The following is a 26050-nucleotide window of genomic DNA, read 5'->3' as shown; positions in this document are numbered from 1 at the left end:
TATTATTAAGTACCCCAATTTCACAATGTTAGTGAAAGATACGAGTTAAATACAACGACTTATTTACACATCACCAGGCCAGTTGGAGGCATCTCTCATGTTAGAGTTTTGTTTGTTTGACACCCTGTTTAACGCCACAGTCAGCAATATTCCAGCTTAATGGTGGGGGTTCATTATTGAGAGTTGAGAACATTCGAGGGATTCCAAGGCATGACAAAATGTCCATCATCTCTCGTGAGAAATGACATCGTTTTTAAGGAGACCCTTCTCATTTTGGTAAGCGCCTTGTAATCATGTATGGAACCCATGAAGATCCGGGTTACACAACAAACAAACAACCAAGTATGGGTCTTAATTCTTAGGGCCACCACTATGTCCAGTTTTATGTAAATTTGCTAATTTCCTCCTTATTGATATCCCAAGGTCAGGCAAAAGACCAAATAACCATCTAAAATTTACTATGTATTTACCACATTTACGCCCCTATAAGAAAAGATCTTGGGTAGAACTCATATAAATGTTAAGACGTTTCTTCACCCCATGAGTCATCGCCCGTGAGAGACCCTGTCTCGTGAAACTCATTTATGTTAAACCAATAACGACACACTGAAGTTTCATTACAATATCGTGTAAAAGATAAATTTGTTTCTCAAAGTCAGATTTCTATATCTTCCTTAGTTTTGGAAACATACATTCTTGCAATGGTCGTCAGACTTCCATACTTTCCTAATGCAAAAAGAAGACGAGGTTATATGTCTGTTATGGAGCACTTTATGCACCACCTTTTCCACGAATTGGATCCAGACATTCCAACCGGGGGGGGTGGGGGGAGGGGTTATGCTGAAAGATATTTACTTACAAAGTTCACCAATGCAGTCAATCATATTCTGCTCGGACGTTTTTATTCATTCTTGGTAATTTCATAGCCATCGCCGTGAAATGCGTTTGTTTGTTTATATCTACTAAAATTAATCGGAGTAATAGTGTGCTGGTTAACGGAGGTTGTACTATATTTGATGCACAACAAGCCTGAACAGCAAATGTAACATTAACGCTTGTCAATCACGGATAGAATTCGCTCCGCTGATCACTTTCACTTATGTAGCTAAAGCGAGAACGCAAAATAGCATTTCAAGAAATAATGGGCTTTTACATTTCGATATAAAATCCAGAGTCCAGCATTACGGCCATAGCTTCATATTGCAACCTTCTGCCAAGAAATATACAACTGACGCTTTTCACTCGAGTTTTCTTCCATTACAAATTAATATCAGGTCCTTAAGCAGTGGAAATCAACACAAAAAGAAAAGACCAAGGAAAGATCGCAGTTCCGATACAAAGAATCATTTCACTTTTCTAAACATAACACACTTATGAACAGATCTAATTAATAATATCAAACAACATGGCATTGAAAATTGAATCTGTCTGTATGCCTTTTAGAACCCCTCCAGCATGTCATAATGGATTTTAATGGTCTGAATGCATTGTATTCACGAAATGAATCAAGCCTGTGAATCATTCAGCAATAACAGGTTGCTCAATGTCCGCACTTTTGATAAAATTATGTACCTTTAATTTAGATTTGCGTCTCATTAAGTCAGAAGATCTGATCTGAAATGGTTGTATTTGTTTATCTTGTCATGTGAGAGAATATCAAACCAAGAGGTGGACGCCCTGGGTTTCTGCTTATTCAGTTACTGATATGAACTTCATGCAATGAATCATCGTATTTCTAGACACATTTAACTAACAATCCCATTGAATTCGTTTCCTGATTTCAGAACAAGGTTTTCCTTTGGAAAGGAATAAATATATTTCAACGAGGGGTGTTTACAATATGCAAATGTCAGTTCCATAGTTTGTCTGAAGGAGTGAATGAGGAAGGAATTTGGTTTCATACCACTTTGAAAGGTCTTTCAGGTTAATGATGTCTATAACATAGCGTTCGAGTTTGACTCAACTTAAAAACCCCATGAGACATTTTAGTACATTCAAGTGATGTACTGAAATGTCACCTTCCTCATTATTTAATGGTAAAGGACCCTGAAAGTCTGGTATACATAGCGAACATTGGTGATGCTCTATTGAACTTAATGGGTGTATCTTAAACAAATGTGTGTGTACGTCTGTGTGTGTGTATAACTGTACTTTTCAGACTTATGCTTATGTCAGATTTATCGTGCTTGCCTGCTTAGTTTAACACGAATACCCCACACAGTATATGGCCGGCTCGCCAACAGGTCACAGTTTTATTACGACGGTTCCTTTTTAAAGCCAAGGGTCAGGCAAGGAAACAACAAGTAACATCTCTTAAGATAAAACAGGGCCGGGCATCAAATCACCCACTTTCCCTTCTCGATACAGTCGTTCTATTCTGCATAACATGGAGGACTGGTTATTAAAAGTCCAAGGGGATTTGTATACTGTCTCCATCGGACGACATCGCTGCCATACTGATTAAAGATGTACAAAATAGGACCCACCGATGTCTTTGTAATCCTGGAAGTATATCTTGTAATCCTGGAAGTATATCTTGTGAAGCAATAAAGTATGTCTGGACATCAGCTATTTTGATTTTATGTAGATTACAACCAACAAATATGTCTTTCAGATCAAAAGAGCAAATGGTCACTCGCTCAAGTCTGATGTAACAGCCGCTTTATGCATTATAGGTAATTCCAAGACATACTTTAGTTTCATTCCACAATGAATATATACACATTCCAGGATCATGAGCTTAACTAAATCAACATGTTAGCATACATCGATGGGGAACTCAGACATTGGCTATATTCTGATCTTGCATTCTAGAACGGCGTGCACTGTTGATGGTTCTTGTCGGTTATAATTGCAAAGAATGAACAAAGAAATGAAAGAGCTGAGTTAACGTGAGACGTATTGAAACGTCTCGCCCATGATTGTTACACGTAAACAGACACTGTCCCGGAATGACGCCAGGTTTAGAGCTCGTCCACAGAAACATCATATCCGAATTAATCATGGATAACCCTCTCAGACACTTTATTCAGATTCCAAGCCAACCAGTCCTTGTGTTTTAGCTTTAATCCCAGCGCCAGACAGGCTAACTACTGTTACTATGCGTTAACAAACCTTTGAACGACACGATCAGGATCAGAAAAAGGGTTCATAAGCACTGGATTGACACCGGATATATGTTTAAGTTTATTACATGCTGTCAATAGAAATGAAATATACTTGACTGGCCACCACATGACTGAGTTTGGTTTGAAGCACCGCATTGTTTTGCAATATTCCAGCAACATCACGGCGATCAGGAACACCAGAAATGGGCTTCACACCCTGAGACCCATGTCGGGATTCCGAACCCGCTTAGTCTTAACGGCGTGACGAGACCGAATAAAGCTTTAACCACTGGGCTGTATTGAAAGACACCACCGCCCCGGGATATTACAGGCATCTATACACAGTACAGGATACTCAATCAATCACACCGGTCAAATACGGGAATTCCTTAACAAGGAACACGTTAGAGAATATTCAGAACATTGAGGCATTCTGTCCTGTGGAACTGAGATTGTTAAATTTGTCTGTTAAGGGTTGCATGCGTTATCCATCAATCCATCCCGGGCATTCAAGTGTGCCGTACTGCCGTATTCTGGAAGGTGCACTTAAATTCTAGCGCTACAGTATATACGACTCACTGTTGTATAACTCACGAAAATCAGGGACTACGTATTCATATAGACAGAAGTCAAATGACAAATGCAAAGCCAGATAATAATCAATGTCAAGCATCTGCTGAAACTTTTTCTGTTGTTTGCAGAAGCGAATGAACTGGAAAACTGCACGAATGGAGAGCCGACAGTTACTGAAGACACCAGGTGTTTGCAAAGATGGTAAGCGTGTCCTGGTTTACATTTACCTGCAATTTGATAGTTGAAGTGTTTGTCATGGTGGTGGGTCTCACCATAGGACAGTTCGTTTGTTTTCCGATTTTGGAAAGTGAAAAATGTATTTCGCTGCGAATACATACAGAGAAGCACTTAAGAAATACGTTTTTCCATACAGGACAAAAATAATTTTCATGACAAAACCAAGGATATAATTCGGTATCCATGATATATTTTACAAATCCCAAACCACCACTTACAAAAACCTAACGCGATATTCTTACTTCTGTGGACCTATTATTTTTTTCACTTTCACTTTTTTTAGGAAACAAATACTCCAGAAATATATATACAAGTAGTTTCCAGTGATCACCCAGAAGAAATTATAAATGAGTTTCTTCTATGAAAAAAAGATAATTCGTTAACAAATTCAAATATTCAAGCCATCCATGCCTCATGAAGATAAGGAGGTCTTTAATGAACATTTAAAAGATTTAGCAGATGTCTGTGATGACTTACAAAACTCATTCATGAGTGTTTCCAAATATCATGAACCAGTTTCGTTGTAGACCACTCTTACGGGTCTTCTTTATGACTTGTGAAACGTACCATCCCATGTGATTGCAAGAACATTTGTGGCGGAACATCACTTTACACATGGAAGCATATCCTCCTCTGAAAACTGTCACAGGCGAATGAGACCAGACGCGTGTTGGTCGAAAATATTTCCTGCTCCCACTAAACGATTGATTATAGAGTGATTATAGGAACACACATGCTTATGCCTGCGTATTGAAAAGCTTCATTTGCAATTGGAACATTCAAATGAAATTTTAAAAAATGTTTTCTTTTTGTGAATGATCAAGTGGACATTATATTCCTTCACTGCAATATACATTCATGTATGTCATTCATACCAAAGGCAATCATTCATTCACTTTCGAAAAGTATTTTATAGATGATTGTTTATGATATTATTCTTAAAAAATATTTTTCTCGGGAAAGAAACTCCAGTATTCTCAACATGTATAAAGTGTTTTTCCATTTTGCTCACACGTCAAAAAGGTGAAAAATGTTGTTGTTTTCCTAGGATATAGTGGACATTAATTCCTTTCACTGTAACATACATTCATGTATGTCATACATACAATAGGCGAACGTTTATTCAATTTCGAAAAGTATACATATAAATGTTTTATAATGTTATTCTACTTATTGCTTCTCATCTCAAATTGCATCTCAAGTGACAAAATGTCCAGCATTGTTCGCGATGATCATTGCGTGGGACCATTGCATAAGCCTTTCTTCCAAGTCGGATTACTGTTGTTGAGAGGTGAATATTGCCATCCCTGTCTTTATTGCTATAATCGATGCCTTTGTATTACATTACCTTTGGATTGGTACTGCCACTATTTTGTTCTGAGATAGTGACGCCTTTGTATTGATTTGTGAACCTGGTTCATTTCAGAGCACCGTTGTTAATTACAACACATGCTTGTTGTTTTCAAACATGGTTCTTTTACAGACTGACTCCCGTTTATGTTTTAGTTTTAACTAAGGAATCAGCACTTGACAATTTGCCAGAAATGGAAACAAATGAAATTTGTAGTTTACTGGAAAACCCCAGATGTGTGGAATGCTGGACGTCCTGACTAATAACAGGAATGTAAATTGTGGGAGACTCTAAGGCAAGAAGCATTCATCTCCAAGGACACCTACAATCATATTCTTGCTGGTCTGTTTCTTTAAGCATATGAATATATGGGAATTTCTGCTATTTCCCCGATTTCAGTTACGAGAAGGATACATGTTCTAAAGTAAAGTTTAATTTCAATTCAATTTCAACTTCATCTCCACGGACACCTACTGCAATCATATTCTTGCTGGTCTGTTTCTTTGAGCATATGAATATATGGGAATTTCTGCTATTTACCCGATTTCAGTACCAGAAGGATACATGTTCTAAAGTATAGTTTAATTTCAATCTCGCAAGTCAGTGACTGAGACTTATAATGAACGCCAAGTTCAAAATAACTAACCCAACACTAACTGTACTTAAGTCCACTTACGTTTGTGAGTACATGTTAAACTGTTCAAGTACTTCGTGTTAAATGCGTAAGCTAGAAGCGTGTCAAGGGCTGTAATCCATGCACAGAAATCCTTACGCGGACTTCATCGAAATCGATTGCCGCATTTTACAGCTGTTTTGTTTATTTTCAGTGGCATTTGTGTCAGTTCAGTTTTCGTCACTTTTCTTAGACATGCACAAACATGAATTTAATTTTTATGGTGTAACGTTGACATTGGAAAATATTGCGCTATTGTACCACAGTCTCATCTGGACCAAAGGATCCAGAGATAGACATCATGAACATACTTCTCACTAAATCGTAGCTTTGTTTCATACATGAACGTATTATTGTTCAGTTTCCCGTGTTACTTTACTGATAATGTACAATAAGTATGCACAACTGCAAACAAAACACAATTGGTTTATAAAACCACCGTTATCTGGCATAAATTCTTCTTCCATAGAGAGATGGTTTTTAGACTTAATTATATGTTACATACATCGTCCTGATGTCCTTAATTTCTCATCACAACCTCCCAATAGGTTGATGCGATTAGAAACCGTTTCCTTATTACAAGCAGCTACTTCCATCTACCTGACTGATGCTATTTTAGATTGATAGCTAAGTATTCTTCAAACTGTAATTGATTTGACGTTGAAGATCTACCTTTAAGATGAGAAAATTCCTGTGGTGGGGTATTTAACGAAATCTAATTAGGTATCGTGTTCAAATTGTCTCGAAACGCCTAAGCCACTTTCTAACCATCCTTGGCATTCTTCAAGAGGGTAACCGAATATATCAATGTCGTCCACTGGCGCTCGTCCCGACACTGTTTTAAAAGCAGAAAATGAAATCAATTAGAAATGGAGCGGGCTATCAAGCATATTAGCGTTCAAGTGCCATGATACAAATCAGATTACCCACAACCCTGCCAAACCTCTTAAGCTAGTTTGAATTTTAAAACGCTTGTCTGTGAAGTCTTCTGTCGTACTAACATCAAACCAGTTGCCTCCCTTTTCATGATAGACAGGGTGTCTTATTCGTTAGCAAGTGGTTCAGGTTTAGCATTGGCCGAACCAGATCTGCATGACATATTGATTTACTTATGTGGCAAATGTCAATTACGGAAGTGAAACTCGTCTCATTATTCGAATCATTGGAAATGTCTCAAATCCGCCTAATAACATTGTGTCTCATCTAGGTGTTTTTATTGCTTTAGTTATGTCAATGAAACGAATGAGTCACTGGGAAGCCAAGGGAAGCTCGTAGGAAACTGCATAACTGTCGCATGGACGTACTCTCGTTAAAGAAGAATATGCTACAACATTACAAAACTCTAGACCTATTCTCGGTGTAGAACAATGTGTTGGAAAGTTACAATAATGGGGGGACTGGATAACTGTCTGCTGTGTTATTAATTATCGTGCCCTGTCTATAAGTTATCAAGTGCTGACAAAGATGAATCACTGGGAGGCCAGTTGAAGCTGGTAGGGAACTGCATAAGTGTCTTCTGGACGTACCTTCTGTATGGAAGGGTATGGCAGATCGTTACAAAATTAGAATACTACAGCTATCTCCTAGACCTACTCTCTGTGTAGAACAATGTGTTAGAAAGTTACAATAATAGGGAACTGGATAACTGTTTGCTTTGTAGTCATTTCCGTACCTCTGGATCTTCACGGGTCATTCGCCTTATCTAAGGATAAGAAAAAGAAATGAACAGTTCTTTATTGCAATAAAGAGCGACGTTTCGAGTTATCAAGAAGTGAAGTACAGAGCATGGGTGAGTGGCATGTGCACAAGTATTAGGTGGAGTGTTATATAGATGGATGTGGATGTGATTACAGCGGAATAGTGAAAGCCTACTGTTGGCATTCAACATATGAAATAAGATAAACAGTACTAACACGTTAAGCTAGTAATATAACACGCTAAAGCATGCCAGATACATGTCAACGGTCTGTAAGTTATCAAGTCAATAACCATCATTTTCATCTGTCAAAGCAATGTGCTAACATGACATGCGCCAACCAAGTGAGCGAATCTGAGTTATTTATGTAATTTATTAAGTCTGGACCGATCATCTTCATCTGTAGAAGCTATTGTGACAATACATGTATGATCAACCAAGAGAACGACTCTGACCCCCCACTTACGCTCAGCACCTCTTGCGACAAACAGGGGTTCCTGAAGAACATTCTTCAGGAGGTCTTGCTGGATATAAACGAGTTGTATTGTAGCAGATGTACCCAATAAACATTACGTCTATATTGCGCTAGTCCGATATTTATATAAAAAATACACCACATTGTATAAGCAATATAATTACACACTGAATATGAAACTCAGAAGGATGCTCATAAAACGAATACTGTCTCTGCGACTGAGGTGATAAATGTACTTAGATACTATTACCATACAGTAACAACACCTCGTGACTGATTGAAGACATTGAAAACAGACAGTTGGCTAATGAGAAGATTTTACAGTTTCAATAAAGATGTTTCTTAAAGTTAGGGGAACTATTCGTAGTTCATTTGTTTGACATGTTGAGAGCTATTGGAATAATATAAAAAAATCCAGCTTGTACGAATATGTGGAATATAGTCTCTCAATCTCTCAGATTGTGAAGACTGCATTAAACAGGTGAAATAAGATAAACAGTGGTGACAAGTGGAACCAGTAACATAACGCATCAATGTGCAACATGCCAAATACATGCCAACGGTATGTAAGTTATCAAGTCTGGAAAAATAATCATCATCTTCATCTATCCACGAAATTGTGATGTTATGTATGTAACTTATTAAGTCTGGACCGATCATCTTCATCTGGAGAAGCAATTGTGATAAAATGATCAACTAAGTGAGCGACTGTGACCACCCGATCTCAACAGTGACCTGTTGTGACAAAGATGAGTTGCTGAAGGACATACTGAACAAGTTCCTGCAGGATGTAAACCAGTTGAATTGTAGGAGATGTATCCAATAAACATGACGTACATATTACGCCATTCAGATATGCATATAGAACATACACCTCGATGTCTGCAGTATAATTACACAATATATATGAAACTCAGAAATATGCTCACTAAAAGAATATTGTCTCTGAAAATGGGGTGATATACGTACTATTAACATACTGTAAGAACACTTCGTGACTAATTGAAAACATTGAAAACAGGACATTTGGGTAATTGGAATGTTTTACAGTTTCAGTGAAGATGTTTCTTAAAGTTAGTATTCATTTATTTGACAAGTCAAGATATATTGGAATAATAACATTCATGGTTTTGTGTTCAAGTTATTTTCGTGGTGTAGTGGTTAGAGCGTCCGCCCGGAGAGCGGAAGGTCGCGGGTTCGATCCCCGACCGCGTCATACCAAAAGACGTTAAAATATGGTACTTGTTGGTCCCTGCCTGGCGCTCGGCATTAATGGGTACAACAAGGACTGGTCGGCTCGGAGTCAGTATAATGTGTCTGAGTGGGGTATTCATGCTTCACTGCGGCATGGTATCTCAGTGGGATAGCACTATAAAACCAGCTTCAGTCTGGGCTAGTACAAGCAGCCGCACATACACATACACACGCATGCACGTCGTCATATGAGCGAAATATTCTCAAGCACGACGTTAAACCCAATTTCACCTCACCTCACCTCAAGTTATTTTTAAACCCAGCTCGTTACAATGCATGGAATATTGTTTTCTATCAGATTGTACAGATTATATATGTCCGAATTAATGGTTATCCATCTAACAACGCTCAACTGTCGATGCAATTATCCGCCACGTATTACACGCTGTACATCTCAGCATGGCTTATACAAAGTATGTATTTGCAATTACATTGGGATGTAAACAACAAAACATATAATTGAGTTTTAAAAGACCAGAATGTAAAGGACTCTGCCACCTATAGGGCCTGAAATAAGAAACAGTATGCACACTAGCATACACAAGCACAGACACGTGCACACACAAATTAATCACCATGAAACATGGCCGTGTACTTTCTTATGCTCACCTATTTATGTCTCATCAGACTTGTTTGGCAAATGCTATTTTTGTTTATCCATCTTCACGATCCTACTCCGAAAGGTAGTTTGTCATCAGGCAGACTGGATGTGACACCTGAATAATATGTTAATAAAACTCGTGAAAAACACAGGTGGTACCAGGTTGTATGTGTTCAGGTAAGAAAAGTGTTGATAATCTAATAAACCATTACTAACAATTAAAAGTTCCTTTACTGAGATTTCTTCTCCAAAACGCAATTATCATGTTTCTTTCCTACAGGCATGTCATCGTATTCCAATTGAGATTGTTGATCACCGGATAGTCTGGTCCAGATTCGATTATTTACTGACCGCCGCAATACAGCTTCAATATTGTTGAGGGCAGCATTAAAGAACAATCAAACAAAAGCTATGGAGTAGCATAAAAATGCGCTTTTTGGGGCAAAGTATAGAGCTGGGTAGATTTCTAGCCTGTTGCATCTTTACAGTACTGTAAACAATCAAACAATAACTGGAGAGACTGTATCTTGACGCTGGTTGAATGCTGCTTTATGGCAGTTCAGGAAATTGATTCAGAACACATTATTAATTGAGTGAGTTGATCGTGTGTAGCAGGTCTTTAATAACTATACTATCCCAAAAAAGAAACGCATAGGCGTTTTGTATTTTCAAAATCTAATAATTACCTATTGTGTTCAAACAATCGTCAAAATATGTAACAAAAGTGTTGATAACATGATTTTACACAATTGCACAAGTAAAAGCAACGACCTTGCCTGAAAATGTTGATGATCTTGATGAGATTTCTTACAAGGATTAAAAAGATAAAATATGTTTAAAGCGGATACCAAAGACCACGGGTACCAATATCCCTGAATCACTATCAGTTTCGAAAGAAGTTCAATAAGAAATCATTTCAATAATGTTTGCTGTTGTGATGCATTTAAGTCACACATTGTACCCATGGGGATACAAAACCTATTTTAACCACAAAGACGATCTCCAGAAGCCCCACTGACACAAAGCACATTTACTTGAATGAAATCCAACCGAAATGTATTTAAAGAATGCAGAATTTAAATTATTACTTTGTTACTACTTTTTCAGTGTAAATAGCTGTTTCGATCAATCAGTATTAGGACACATTCCTCACTTAATTAGATGACGGTATAGTACTATTGGTGAATTAAGCTCTATATTTCCTCTTGAATTATAGCCCAGGGTCATACAAAAGACACACTAAATATCCAAAATGGCATATTATTAAGTACCCCAATTTCACAATGTTAGTGAAAGATACGAGTTAAATACAACGACTTATTTACACATCACCAGGCCAGTTGGAGGCATCTCTCATGTTAGAGTTTTGTTTGTTTGACACCCTGTTTAACGCCACAGTCAGCAATATTCCAGCTTAATGGTGGGGGTTCATTATTGAGAGTTGAGAACATTCGAGGGATTCCAAGGCATGACAAAATGTCCATCATCTCTCGTGAGAAATGACATCGTTTTTAAGGAGACCCTTCTCATTTTGGTAAGCGCCTTGTAATCATGTATGGAACCCATGAAGATCCGGGTTACACAACAAACAAACAACCAAGTATGGGTCTTAATTCTTAGGGCCACCACTATGTCCAGTTTTATGTAAATTTGCTAATTTCCTCCTTATTGATATCCCAAGGTCAGGCAAAAGACCAAATAACCATCTAAAATTTACTATGTATTTACCACATTTACGCCCCTATAAGAAAAGATCTTGGGTAGAACTCATATAAATGTTAAGACGTTTCTTCACCCCATGAGTCATCGCCCGTGAGAGACCCTGTCTCGTGAAACTCATTTATGTTAAACCAATAACGACACACTGAAGTTTCATTACAATATCGTTCAGATGTAGTAATGATAATTCTTTTTAAATTTGTTTCTCAAAGTCAGATTTCTATATCTTCCTTAGTTTTGGAAACATACATTCTTGCAATGGTCGTCAGACTTCCATACTTTCCTAATGCAAAAAGAAGACGAGGTTATATGTCTGTTATGGAGCACTTTATGCACCACCTTTTCCACGAATGGGATCCCGGCATTCCACCGGCGGGGTGGGGTGGGGGTGGGGGTGGGGTTGGGGGTGGAGGAGGATTACTGAAAATATTTCCAAAATCCACCAATGCAGTCAATCATATCTCTGCTCAGACGTTTTTATTCACCCTTGGTATTTTCATAGCCATCGCCGTGAAATGCCTTTGTTTGTTTATATCTACTAAAATTAATCGGAGTAATAGTGTGCTTGTTAATGGAGGTTGTACTTTATTTGATGCACAGCAGTTGGAAATACAAGCCTGAACAGCAAATGTAACATTAACGCTTGTAAATCATGGATAAAATTCGCTCCGCTGATCACTTTCACTTATGTAGCTAAAGCGAGAACGCAAAATAGCATTTCAAGAAATAATGGGCTTTTACATTTCGATATAAAATCCAGAGTCCAGCATTACGGCCATAGCTTCATATTGCAACCTTCTGCCAAGAAATATAGAACTGACGCTTTTCACTCGAGTTTTCTTCCATTACAAATTAATATCAGGTCCTTAAGCAGTGGAAATCAACACAAAAGAAAAGACCAAGGAAAGATCGCAGTTCCGATACAAAGAATCATTTCACTTTTCTAAACATAACACACTTATGAACAGATCTAATTAATAATATCAAACAACATGGCATTGAAAATTGAATCTGTCTGTATGCCTTTTAGAACCCCTCCAGCATGTCATAATGGATTTTAATGGTCTGAATGCATTGTATTCACGAAATGAATCAAGCCTGTGAATCATTCAGCAATAACAGGTTGCTCAATGTCCGCACTTTTGATAAAATTATGTACCTTTAATTTAGATTTGCGTCTCATTAAGTCAGAAGATCTGATCTGAAATGGTTGTATTTGTTTATCTTGTCATGTGAGAGAATATCAAACCAAGAGGTGGACGCCCTGGGTTTCTGCTTGTTCAGTTACTGATATGATCTTCATGCAATGAATCATCGTATTTCTAGACACATTTTAACTAACGACCCCATTGAGCTCGTTTCCTGATTTCAGAACAAGGTTTTCTTTTGGAAAGGAATAAATACATTTCAACGAGGGGTGTTTACAATATGCAAATGTCAGTTCCATAGTTTGTCTGAAGGAGTGAATGAGGAAGGAATTTGGTTTCATACCACTTTGAAAGGTCTTTCAGGTTAATGATGTCTATAACATAGCGTTCGAGTTTGACTCAACTTAAAAACCCCCATGAGACATTTTAGTACATTCAAGTGATGTACTGAAATGTCACCTTCCTCATTATTTAATGGTAAAGGACCCTGAAAGTCTGGTATACATAGCGAACATTGGTGATGCTCTATTGAACTTAATGGATGTACGTTTACGCAAATGTGTGTGTGTGTGCGTCTGTGTGTGTATAACTGTACTTTTCTGACCTATTTATCGTGCTTGCCTGCTTAGTTTAACATGAATACCCCATACCGTATATTGCCGGCTTGCCAACCGGTCACAGTTTTATTACGACGGTTCCTTTTTCAAAGCCAAGCGTCAGGCAAGGAAACAACAAGTAACATCTCTTAAGATAAAACAGGGCCGGGTATCAAATCACCCACTTTCCCCTCTCGATACAGTCGTTCTATTCTGCATAACAGGGGAAGGCTTGCTACAAAAAGCCGTGATTGTCGTGATAGTTACTCACATGGTAAGAGTACCAACATGAAGTGTCATCAAAACTGTCGTGACAAAGAGGGGACTGTCAGTGTATTTATCAGTACTCATCAGCTACATATTTTATGACAATCGCTGCCTATTGACTCCGTCTTCATAACCCTGCGACCATCTGTAAATATCGTGATTAAGTTTCAATAATAGCATAATCATTCATTTGCCCGTTTGATGTATATTGTCTCCATCGGACGCACATACTGATTAAAGATGTACAAAATTGGACCCACCGATGTCTTTGTAATCCTGGAAGTATATCTTGTAAAGCAATAAAGTATGTCTGGACATCAGCTATTGTTATTTTACGTAGATTACAACCAACAAATATGTCTTTCAGATCAAAAGAGCAAATGGTCACTCGTTCAAGTCTGATGTAACAACCGCCTTATGCATTATAGGTAATTCCAAGACATACTTTAGTTTCATTCCACAATGAATATATATACATTCGAGGATCATGAGCTTACAAAATCAACATGTTAGCATACATCGATGGGTGAACTTAGACATTGGCTATATTCTGATCTTGCATTCTAGAACGGCGTGCACTGTTGATGGTTCTTGTCGGTTATAATTGCAAAGAATGAACAAAGAAATGAAAGAGCTGAGTTAACGTGAGACGTATTGAAACGTCTCGCCCATGATTGTTACACGTAAACAGACACTGTCCCGGAATGACGCCAGGTTTAGAGCTCGTCCACAGAAACATCATATCCGAATTAATCATGGATAACCCTCTCAGACACTTTATTCAGATTCCAAGCCAACCAGTCCTTGTGTTTTAGCTTTAATCCCAGCGCCAGACAGGCTAACTACTGTTACTATGCGTTAACATACCTTTGAACGACACGATCAGGGGTGTCAAAGCAATGGATTGACACCGGATATATGTTTAAGTTCATTACACTATACTGACTGACTGACTGAGTTTGGTTTTACACCGCTTTTAGCAATATTCCAGCAACATCACGGCGGGGAACACCAGAAATGGGCTTCACACATTGTACCCATGTGGGGATTCGAACCCGGGTCTTCGGCGTGACGAGCCAACACTTTAACCACTGGGCTACCCACCGGGCAAATACGGGAATGCCTTAACAAGGAACATGTTAGATAACGTTTAGAACATTGAGGCATTCTGTCCTGTGGAACTGAGATTGTTAAATTTGTCTGTTAAAGGTTGCATGCGTTATCCATCAATCCATCCCGGGCATTCAAGTGTGCCGTACTGCCGTATTCTGGAAGGTGCACTTAAAGTCTAGAGTCTCATCTTTGACTCGCATCTAACCTTTCTGCCACATATTAAATACCTTAAAGGTCACATGCAACCAAAAATCAAACATAATTAAAAACACAATTATCACTTCTTCATGACATATAATATGCATTGCTGATTATGGAAAAACAAATAACCAAAATTATAAGCGTATAATCGCAAATCAAAAAGTGCAATATTTTGTACTTGGGTTTACCTCCCTCGAAACAGAAGCAGCCGGGATACCGAACCCAGTCAGAGCGGGTGGGTGTGCACTCAAGTGTAACGGCTGGTTCATTAGCAGATGCCGCCTTCACGGCTCAATTGTGTGTGTATATATATAGAGAGATGTTGGGTTTTGTAAATACATGCTCATTTTTGTGTATAACATTTTGCAATCAACAGACATCATAACATGTCATGTGTTCAAGTATCACACCTGCCTGTCTGTGTAATTACATAATGTGACAGAGACCGAACTCGGGCCATAAATCAATGCGTTTTGTTTATGGTGTATAGCCTGATTGGTGTTAAGTTCAAATTGCATGTGGTCAGTGATCGCAGTTGTGTATTGAATATTGTCATTAGCAGACAGGCAGGCAGACACACTGGTGTCAATAAAACAAGACATTGAGTTTTGTCTGTGACAACGACATATCTATATCACAGTTAGAAATTGTGTCAACTCTAAATAATGACATTGCTTTTAAGTATCGAACTGAGAAAGTGACTCGGTAAGAAGAACGTGTGGTGAAATAGACAAATGAAATTATATAAACAGTTTATTTACTGCCATAACATACAAAAAGCTCGCGCCTGTGAGATATCAACAAAACATTATGAAACTAGCTCACACCAAAGCCTTCACCGAGTATTCACCAGACAGCCCGCTTCCAAGTTGCGCGAACCTATTTCACTGCGTACGTGCTATGAGCGCAGCCAGCTGTTGAAACCCGTATTCCCCAGAAAAGTCTGGGGAAATTTAGTGTGAAACGTTTGAAATCCGATTTCGCGGTTTTTTTTCATCGCGTTATTTTTCAACTTTATAAGTTGAATTTGCATTTTGACGCTTTGTTTCGGTAAGTCCATAACGAAAGGTATCAGAATCTGCAAAGTTGTGTTTTACGTTGCATGTGAACTTTAAAGTAAAGTAAAGTAAATAGTAACTCACTCACTCACTCACTAAAGTCTAGCGCTACAGTATATACAACTCACTGTTGTATAACTCACGAAAAGCAGGGACTACGTATTCATATAGACAGAAGTCAAATGACAAATGCCAAAGCCAGATAATAATCAGTGTCAAGCATCTGCTGAAACTTTTTTTCTGTTGTTTGCAGAAGAGAATGAACTGAAAAACTGCATGAATGGAAAGCGGACAGTTACTGAAGACACCAGGTGTTTGCAAAGATGGTAAGCGTGTCCTGGTCTACCTTTACCTGCAATTTGATAGTTGAAGTGTTTGTCATGGTGTTGGGGTTTATCATAGGACAGTTCGTTTGTTTTCCGATTTTGGAAAGTGAAAAATGTATTTCGCTGCGAATAAATACAGAGAAGAACTTAAGAAATACGTTTTTCCATACAGGACAAAAATACTTTTCATCACAAAACCAAGGATATAATTCGGTATCCATGATATATTTTACAAATCCCAAACCACCCCTTACAAACCTAACGCGATATTCTTACTTCTGTGGACCTACAATTTTTAACTTTATTTCCACTTTCTTTTAGTAAACAAATACTCAGATTTATAAACAAGTAGTTTCAAGTGATGACCCAGAAGAAATTCTAAATGAATGTCTTCTATGAAAAAAAGATAATTCGTTAACAAATTCAAATATTCAAGCCATGCATGCCTCGTGAATATAAGGAGGTCTTTAATGAACATTTAAAAGATTTAGCAGATGTCTGTGATGACTTACAAAACTCATTCATGAGTGTTTCCAAATATCATGAACCTGTTTCGTTGTAGACCAATCTTCCGGGTGTTCTTTATGACTTGTGAAACGTACCATCCCATGTGATTGCAAGAACATTTGTGGCGGAACATCACTTCATAACACATGGAAGCATATCCTCCTCTGAAAACTGTCACAGGCGAATGAGACCAGACGCGTGTTGGTCGAAAATATTTCCTGTTCCCACTAAACGATTGATTATAGTGCTTATAGGAACACACATGCTTATACCTGCGTATTGAAAAGCTTCATTTGCAATTGGAACATTCAAATGAAATTTTAAAAAATGTTTTCTTTTTGTGAATGATCAAGTGGACATTATATTCCTTCACTGCAATATACATTCATGTATGTCATTCATACCAAAGGCAATCATTCATTCACTTTCGAAAAGTATTTTATAGATGATTGTTTATGATATTATTCTTAAAAAATATTTTTCTCGGGAAAGAAACTCCAGTATTCTCAACATGTATAAAGTGTTTTTTCCATTTTGCTCACACATGAGCAAAACGTTGTTTTCCTAGGATATAGTGGACATTAATTCCTTTCACTGTAACATACATTCATGTATGTCATACATACAATAGGCGAACGTTTATTCAATTTCGAAAAGTATACATATAAATGTTTTATAATGTTATTCTACTTACTGCTTCTCATCTCAAATTGCATCTCAAGTGACAAAATGTCCAGCATTGTTCGCGATGATTATTGCGTGGGACCCTTGCATAAGTCGGATTACTGTTGTTGAGAGGTGAATATTGCCATCCCTGTCTTTATTGCTATAATCGATGCCTTTGTATTACATTACCTTTGGATTGGTACTGCCACTATTTTGTTCTGAGATAGTGACGCCTTTGTATTGATTTGTGAACCTGGTTCATTTCAGAGCACCGTTGTTAATTACAACACATGCTTGTTGTTTTCAAACGTGGTTCTTTACAGACTGACTCCCTTTTATGTTTATAGTTTTAACTAAGGAATCAGCACCTGACAATTTGTCAGAAATGGAAACAAATGAAATTTGTAGTTTACTGGAAAACCCCAGATGTGTGGAATGCTGGACGTCCTGACTAATAACAGGAATGTAAATTGTGGGAGACTCTAAGGCAAGAAGCATTCATCTCCAAGGACACCTACAATCATATTCTTGCTGGTCTGTTTCTTTAAGCATATGAATATATGGGAATTTCTGCTATTTCCCCGATTTCAGTTCGAGAAGGATACATGTTCTAAAGTAAAGTTTAATTTCAATTCAATTTCAACTTCATCTCCACGGACACCTACTGCAATCATTTTCTTGCTGGTCTGTTTCTTTGAGCATATGAATAGCATAGCCAAGCACTATCGGCGTTCTGCTGAACGTAGATGGAGATCAAGCAAACTTGAGGTAGATAGACAGATTTACCAAACTGCCAGAAATGAAGTCAACAACCTCATCAAGAAAGCAAAACTAGATCACATTTCTAAAAAGATTGAAGAAAGTAAAGGAAACAGCAGACAGTTAATCCCGCTCTTACAAAGAGACTAACAGAACCACAAACATCGACTGTCATACCTTCTCGAGAGGAGTCCAGTCTACGTGCAGAGGAGTTTGCAGGAATTCTTCATTACGAAAGTGAAGAACATTCGCGAAGACATAGCTAAACGTCAGTGCTGCAGCAACAATCCCCTGGAACAAGACCAACCATTTTGCGGCACTCAACTTGTCGTATTTGAACCAGCAGAGATCAAGAGATTACAGATACAATCAAATCTGCCTTGTAAAATCCTGTGAATTGGATCCAGTACCATCTTGGCTACTCAGAAACTGTCTAGAATCATGCCAATATCTTACTTCATCAGTCATCAATTCCTCTCTCCAAGAGGGCTCAGTACCGGCATCTTTAAAAAGCCATCATTAGACCACTGCTGAGAGAAGAACAATCTCGATCCATGTGTACCCAAACATTACAGACCTGTTTCCAACTTGTCTTTTCTATCAAAGGTGTTGGAGAAGGTTGTTCTCAGAACGATTGAAGAGTCATATGAACTTGCATCATCTGAATGAAATTTTTTCAGTCAGCTTACAAGGAAAAGCACAGCACTGAAACAGCTCTTCTCAGAGTTCAGAATGACATATTGACTCATATGGACAAGCAAGAGGTTGTGCTGCTAGTATTACTCGACCTTTCAGCGGCTTTCGACACCGTGGACCATACCATTCTACTGCAGAGGTTAGAGAGCACATTATTATCACAGGAACGGCATTACAATGGTTCCAGTCCTACTTGTCAAATAGAACAATGAGAGTCAAGGTCCATAATGCGACATCATCCATCAGAGAAACCCACTTTGGTGTACCGCAAGGCTCTGTGCTTGGTCCGATTTTGTGTTTTCACTGTACATTCTTCCAATAGGTAATATCATCCGAAGTCACAACATAAAATTTCATGGTTACGCAGATGATAACCAACTCTACATAGGAATTATACCACCTAATGTTGAACACGCAAAAGATGTTATGGAGAGCTGTATCGCTAACATCAAGATATGGATGACAAACAACTTTCTGAAACTCAACGACGACAAATCTGAGTTCATGATCATTGGAACTAGGCAGCAGCTTCGCAAAATAGGCGAGTGTAGTCTCACAGTTGGAGATCAGTCTATCTGCCCTGTGCCCCAGGTGAAGAATCTTGGTGTTGTTTTCCATTCTTCAATGTCCCCAGAATCACAAGCCCTAACAGCAGCAAGATCAGCAACCTTTCATCTCCGCCGAATAGGAAAAATCCGCCGCTATTTGGACATTGACACAACCAAACTTTTTAGTACAGTCATACGTCATCTCACGCCTAGACTACTGTAACTCCCTCGTGTCAGGAGCAGCAGCAATCCAACATCTCCAGCTTGTACAAAACAGAGGCTGCCAGGATCATTACCAGGACAAAATGTCAGGAACACATCACACCTGTACTGAGGTCGTTGCACTGGCTCCCAGTAAAGAGGAGAATACAGTACAAAATAATTTGCATCACCTACTCAACCCTCTATGACATCAATTCACCAGCTTACCTCAAAGACATCATCAGAAATCTATCGTCCAACTCGTGTCCTGAGGTCTGAGAAAAGAGGCAGCCTGAAAATGCCAGCTACAAAAACATCCATGGGAGACAGAGCTTTCAGTGCTGCTGCACCAGCTTTGTGGAACTCTCTGCCAGTTGAACTGAGATCAGTATCTTCCCTGGAAGCATTTAGGAACCAACTAAAACTCATCTCTTTCTAGCTACCTACTAGTTTCTCCACTTTCTCCGCGCAGCTCACTAGAGCAGCACCGGTTGGACATTAGGCGCTTAAACAAATGCATTATTATTATTATTATTATTATTAATATATGGGAATTTCTGCTATTTCCCCGATTTCAGTACGAGAAGGATACATGTTCTAAAGTAAAGTTTAATTTCAATCTCGCAAGTCAGTGACTGAGACTTGTAATGAACGCCAAGTTCAAAATAACTAACCCAACACTAACTGTACTTAAGTCCACTTACGTTTGTGAGTATATTTTAAATGGTTCAAGTACTTCGTGTTAAATGCGTAAGCTAGAAGCGTGTCAAGGGCTGTAATCCATGCACAGAAATCCTTACGCGGACTTCATCGAAATCGATTGCCGCATTTTACAGCTGTTTTGTTTATTTTCAGTGGCATTTGTGTCAGTTCAGTTTTCGTCACTTTTCTTAGACATGCACAAACATGAATTTAATTTTTATGGTGTAACGTTGACATTGGAAAATATTGCGCTATTGTACCACAGTCTCATCTGGACCAAAGGATCCAGAGATAGACATCATGAACATACTTCTCACTAAATCGTAGCTTTGTTTCATACATGAACGTATTATTGTTCAGTTTCCCGTGTTACTTTACTGATAATGTACAATAAGTATGCACAACTGCAAACAAAACACAATTGGTTTATAAAACGACCGTTGTCTGGCATAAATTCTTCTTCCATAGAGATGGTTTTAGACTTAATTATATGTTACATACATCGTCCTGATGTCCTTAATTTCTCATCACAACCTCCCAATAGGTTGATGCGATTAGAAACCGTTTCCTTATTACAAGCAGCTACTTCCATCTACCTGACTGATGCTATTTTAGATTGATAGCTAAGTATTCTTCAAACTGTAATTGATTTGACGTTGAAGATCTACCTTTAAGATGAGAAAATTCCTGTGGTGGGGTATTTAACGAAATCTAATTAGGTATCGTGTTCAAATTGTCTCGAAACGCCTAAGCCACTTTCTAACCATCCTTGGCATTCTTCAAGAGGGGGTAACCGAATATATCACTGTCGTCCAATGGCGCTCGTCCCGACACTGTTTTAAAAGCAGAAAATGAAATCTATTAGAAATGGAGCGGGCTATCAAGCATATTAGCGTTCAAGTGCCATGATACAAATCAGATTACCCACAACCCTGCCAAACCTCTTAAGCTAGTTTGAATTTTAAAACGCTTGTCTGTGAAGTCTTCTGTCGTACTAACATCAAACCAGTTGCCTCCCTTTTCATGATAGACATGGTGTCTTATTCGTTAGCAAGTGGTTCAGGTTTAGCATTGGCCGAACCAGATCTGCATGACATATTGATTTACTTATGTGGCAAATGTCAATTACGGAAGTGAAACTCGTCTCATTATTCGAATCACTGGAAATGTCTCAAATCCGCCTAATAACATTGTGTCTCATCTAGGTGTTTTTATTGCTTTAGTTATGTCAATGAAACGAATGAGTCACTGGGAAGCCAAGGGAAGCTCGTAGGAAACTGCATAACTGTCGCATGGACGTACTCTCGTTAAAGAAGAATATGCTACAACATTACAAAACTCTAGACCTATTCTCGGTGTAGAACAATGTGTTGGAAAGTTACAATAATGGGGGACTGGATAACTGTCTGCTGTGTTATTAATTATCGTGCCCTGTCTATAAGTTATCAAGTGCTGACAAAGATGAATCACTGGGAGGCCAGTTGAAGCTGGTAGGGAACTGCATAAGTGTCTTCTGGACGTACCTTCTGTATGGAAGAGTATGGCAGATCGTTACAAAATTAGAACACTGTACAGCTATCTCCTAGACCTACTCTCTGTGTAGAACAATGTGTTAGAAAGTTACAATAATGGGGAACTGGATAACTGTTTGCTTTGTATTCATTTCCGTACCTCTGGATCTTCACGGGCCATTCGCCACATCTAAGGATAAGACAAACAAATGAACAGCTTCTTTATTGCAATAAAGAGCGAGCAGTTATCAAGGAAGTGACTGACTTGACTGAGTTTGGTTTTACGCCGCTTTTAGCAATATATCAAAGTGAAGTGAAGTACAGAGCATGGGTAAGTGGCATGTGCACAAGTATTAGGTGGAGTTTTATATAGATGGATGTGGATGTGATTACAGCGGAATGGTGAAGCTCTAGTGTGGGCATTCAACAGGTGAAATAAGATAAACGGTACTAACACGTTAAGCTAGTAATATAACACGCTGAAGCATGCCAGATACATGCCAACGGTCTGTAAGTTATCAAGTCAATAACCATCATTTTCATCTGTCAAAGCAATGTGCTAACATGACATGCGCCAACCAGGTGAGCGAAACTGAGTTATTTATGTAATTTATTAAGTCTGGACCGATCATCTTCATCTGTTGAAGCAATTGTGACAATACATGCATGATCAACCAAGAGAGCGACTCTGACCACTTACGCTCAGTCACCTCTTACGACAAGCAGGGGTTCCTGAAGAACATTCTTCAGGAGGTCTTGCTGGATGTAAACGAGTTGTATTGTAGCAGATGTACCCAATAAACATCTATATTGCGCTAGTCCGATATTTATATAAAAAATACACCACATTGTATAAGCAATATAATTACACACTGAATATGAAACTCACAAGGATACTCATAAAACGAATACTGTCTCTGCAACTGAGGTGATAAAAATACTATTACCATACAGTAACAACACCTCGTGACTGATTGAAGACATTGAAAACAGACAGTTGGCTAATGAGAAGATTTTACAGTTTCAATAAAGATGTTTCTTAAAGTTAGGGGAACTATTCGTAGTTCATTTGTTTGACATGTTGAGAGCTATTGGAATAATATCATAAAATCCAGCTTGTACGAATATGTTGAATATAGTCTCAATCTCACAGATTGTGAAGACTGCATTAAACAGGTGAAATAAGATAAACAGTGGTGACAAGTGGAACCAATAATAACGCATCAATGTGCAACATGCCAAATACATGCCAACGGTATGTAAGTTATCAAGTCTGGAAAAATAATCATCATCTTCATCTATCCACGAAATTGTGATGTTATGTATGTAACTTATTAAGTCTGGACCGATCATCTTCATCTGGAGAAGCAATTGTGATAAAATGATCAACTAAGTGAGCGACTGTGACCACCCGATCTCAACAGTGACCTGTTGTGACAAAGATGAGTTGCTGAAGGACATACTGAACAAGTTCCTGCAGGATGTAAACCAGTTGAATTGTAGGAGATGTATCCAATAAACATGACGTAAATACTACGCTATATGCATATAGAACATACACCTCGATGTCTGTAGTATAATTACACGATAAATATGAAACTCACAAATATGCTCATAAAAAGAATATTGTCTCTGAAAAAGGGGTGATATACATACTATTAACATACTGTAACAACTCTTCGTGACTGATCGAAAACATTGAAAACAGGACATTTAGGTAATTGGAATGTTTTACACTCTCAATAAAGATGTTTCTTAAAGTTAGTATTCATTTATTTGACAAGTCAAGATATATTCGAATAAGAAAAGTCATGGTTTTGTGTTCAAATTATGTTTCGTGGTGTAGTGGTTAGAGCGTCCGCCCGGAGAGCGGAAGGTCGCGGGTTCGATCCCCGACCGCGTCATACCAAATGATGTTAAAATATGGTACTTGTTGGTCCCTGCCTGGCGCTCGGCATTAATGAGTACAACAAGGACTGGTCGGCTCGGAGTCAGTATAATGTGTCTGAGTGGGGTATTCATGCTTCACTGCAGCATGGTATCTCAGTGGGATAGCACTATAAAACCAGCTTCAGTCTGGGCTAGTACAAGCAGCCGCACATACACATACACACGCATGCACGTTGTCATATGAGCGAAATATTCTCAAGCACGACGTTAAACCCAATTTCACCTCACCTCACCTCAAGTTATTATTAAACCCAACTCGTTACAATGTATGGAATATTGTTTTCTATCAGATTGTACAGATTATATATGTCCGAATTAATGGTTATTCATCTAACAACGGTCAACTGTCGATGCAATTATCCGCCACGTATTACACGCTGTACGTCTCAGCAAGGCTTATACAAAGTATGTATTTGCAATTACGTTGGGATGTAAACAAGAACACATATAATTGAGTTTTAAAAGACCAGAATGTAAAGGACTCTGTCACCTATAGGGACTGAAATAAGAAACAGTATGCACACTAGCATACACAAGCACAGACACGTGCACACACAAATTAATCACCATGAAACATGGCCGTGTACTTTCTTATGCTCACCTATTTATGTCTCATCAGACTTGTTTGGCAAATGCTATTTTTGTTTATCCATCTTCACGATCCTACTCCGAAAGGTAGTTTGTCATCAGGCAGACTGGATGTGACACCTGAATAATATGTTAATAAAACTCGTGAAAAACACAGGTGGTACCAGGTTGTATGTGTTCAGGTAAGAAAAGTGTTGATAATGTCTTAAACCATTACCAACCATTGAAAGTTCTTGTACTGAGATTTCTTCTCCAAAACGCAATTATCATGTTTCTTTCATACAGGCATGTCATCGTATCCCAATTGAGATTGTTGATCACTGGATAGTCTGGTCCAGATTCGATTATTTACTGACCGCCGCAATACAGCTTGAATATTGTTGAGGGCAGCGTTAAAGAACAATCAAACAAAAGCTATGGAGTAGCATAAAAATGCGCTTTTTGGGGCAAAGTATAGAGCTGGGTAGATTTCTAGCCTGTTGCATCTTTACAGTACTGTAAACAATCAAACAATAACTGGAGAGACTGTATCTTGACGCTGGTTGAATGCTGCTCTATGGCAGTTCAGGAAATTGATTCAGAACACATTATTAATTGAGTGAGTTGATCGTGTGTAGCAGGTCTTTAATAACTATACTATCCCAAAAAAGAAACGCATAGGCGTTTTGTATTTTCAAAATCTAATAATTACCTATTGTGTTCAAACAATCGTCAAAATATGTAACAAAAGTGTTGATAACATGATTTTACACAATTGCACAAGTAAAAGCAACGACCTTGCCTGAAAATGTTGATGATCTTGATGAGATTTCTTACAAGGATTAAAAAAGATAAAATATGTTTAAAGCAAAACCACGGATACCAATATCCCTGAAACCCTATCAGTTTCGAAAGAAGTTCAATAAGAAATCATTTCAATAATGTTTTCTGTTGTGATGCATTTAAGGGCTACAAAACCTATTTTTAAAAGACGATCTCCAGACTGACTGACTGACTGAGTTTGGTTTTACGCCGCTTTTAGCAATATTCCAGCAACATCACGGCGGGGGACACCAGAAATGAGCTTCACACATTGTACCCATGTGGGGATTCGAACCCGGGTCTTCGGCGTGACGAGCCAACGCTTTAACCACTAGGCTACCCCACCGCCCCCCGATCTCCAGAAGCCCCACTGACACAAAGCACATTTACTTGAATGAAATCCAACTGAAATGTATTTACAGAATGCAGAATTTAAATTATTACTTTGTTACTTCTTTTTCAGTTTTTCTGTTTTGATCAATCAACATTAGGGTAAATTCCTTACTTAATTAGATGACGGTTTTTAGTACTATTGCTGAATTAAGCTCTGTATTTCCTCCTGACTTATAGCCCAAGGTCATACAAAAGACACACTAAATATCCAAAATGGCATATTTTAAATATAAGTATCCCAATTTCACAATGTTAGTGAAAGATACGAGTTAAATACCACGACTTATTTACACAACACCAGGCCAGTTGGAGGCATCTCAGCAATATTCCAGC

General features: G+C 38.3%; 1 long non-coding RNA gene across 1 annotated transcript; it reads right to left on the bottom strand.

Annotated features, from left to right (window-relative positions):
* Positions 1–1465: 1465 nt before the first annotated feature.
* LOC124256801 lies at positions 1466–20242 on the bottom strand. The gene is made up of 4 exons (XR_006893105.1): positions 19735–20242; positions 16696–16709; positions 5088–5093; positions 1466–1478 (listed from the first exon to the last, which is right to left on the bottom strand). It is a non-coding gene; the product is annotated as an uncharacterized LOC124256801 (long non-coding RNA).
* Between the last annotated feature and the right edge of the window lie 5808 nt (positions 20243–26050).

Source organism: Haliotis rubra, unplaced genomic scaffold (assembly GCF_003918875.1).
Source record: "Haliotis rubra isolate DU_JTF1 unplaced genomic scaffold, ASM391887v1 Scf64, whole genome shotgun sequence".
Classification (NCBI taxonomy): Eukaryota; Metazoa; Mollusca; class Gastropoda; order Lepetellida; family Haliotidae; genus Haliotis; species Haliotis rubra.
Note: the sequence above shows the minus strand (reverse complement) of the source record. Positions and strands in the feature narration are given on the sequence as shown.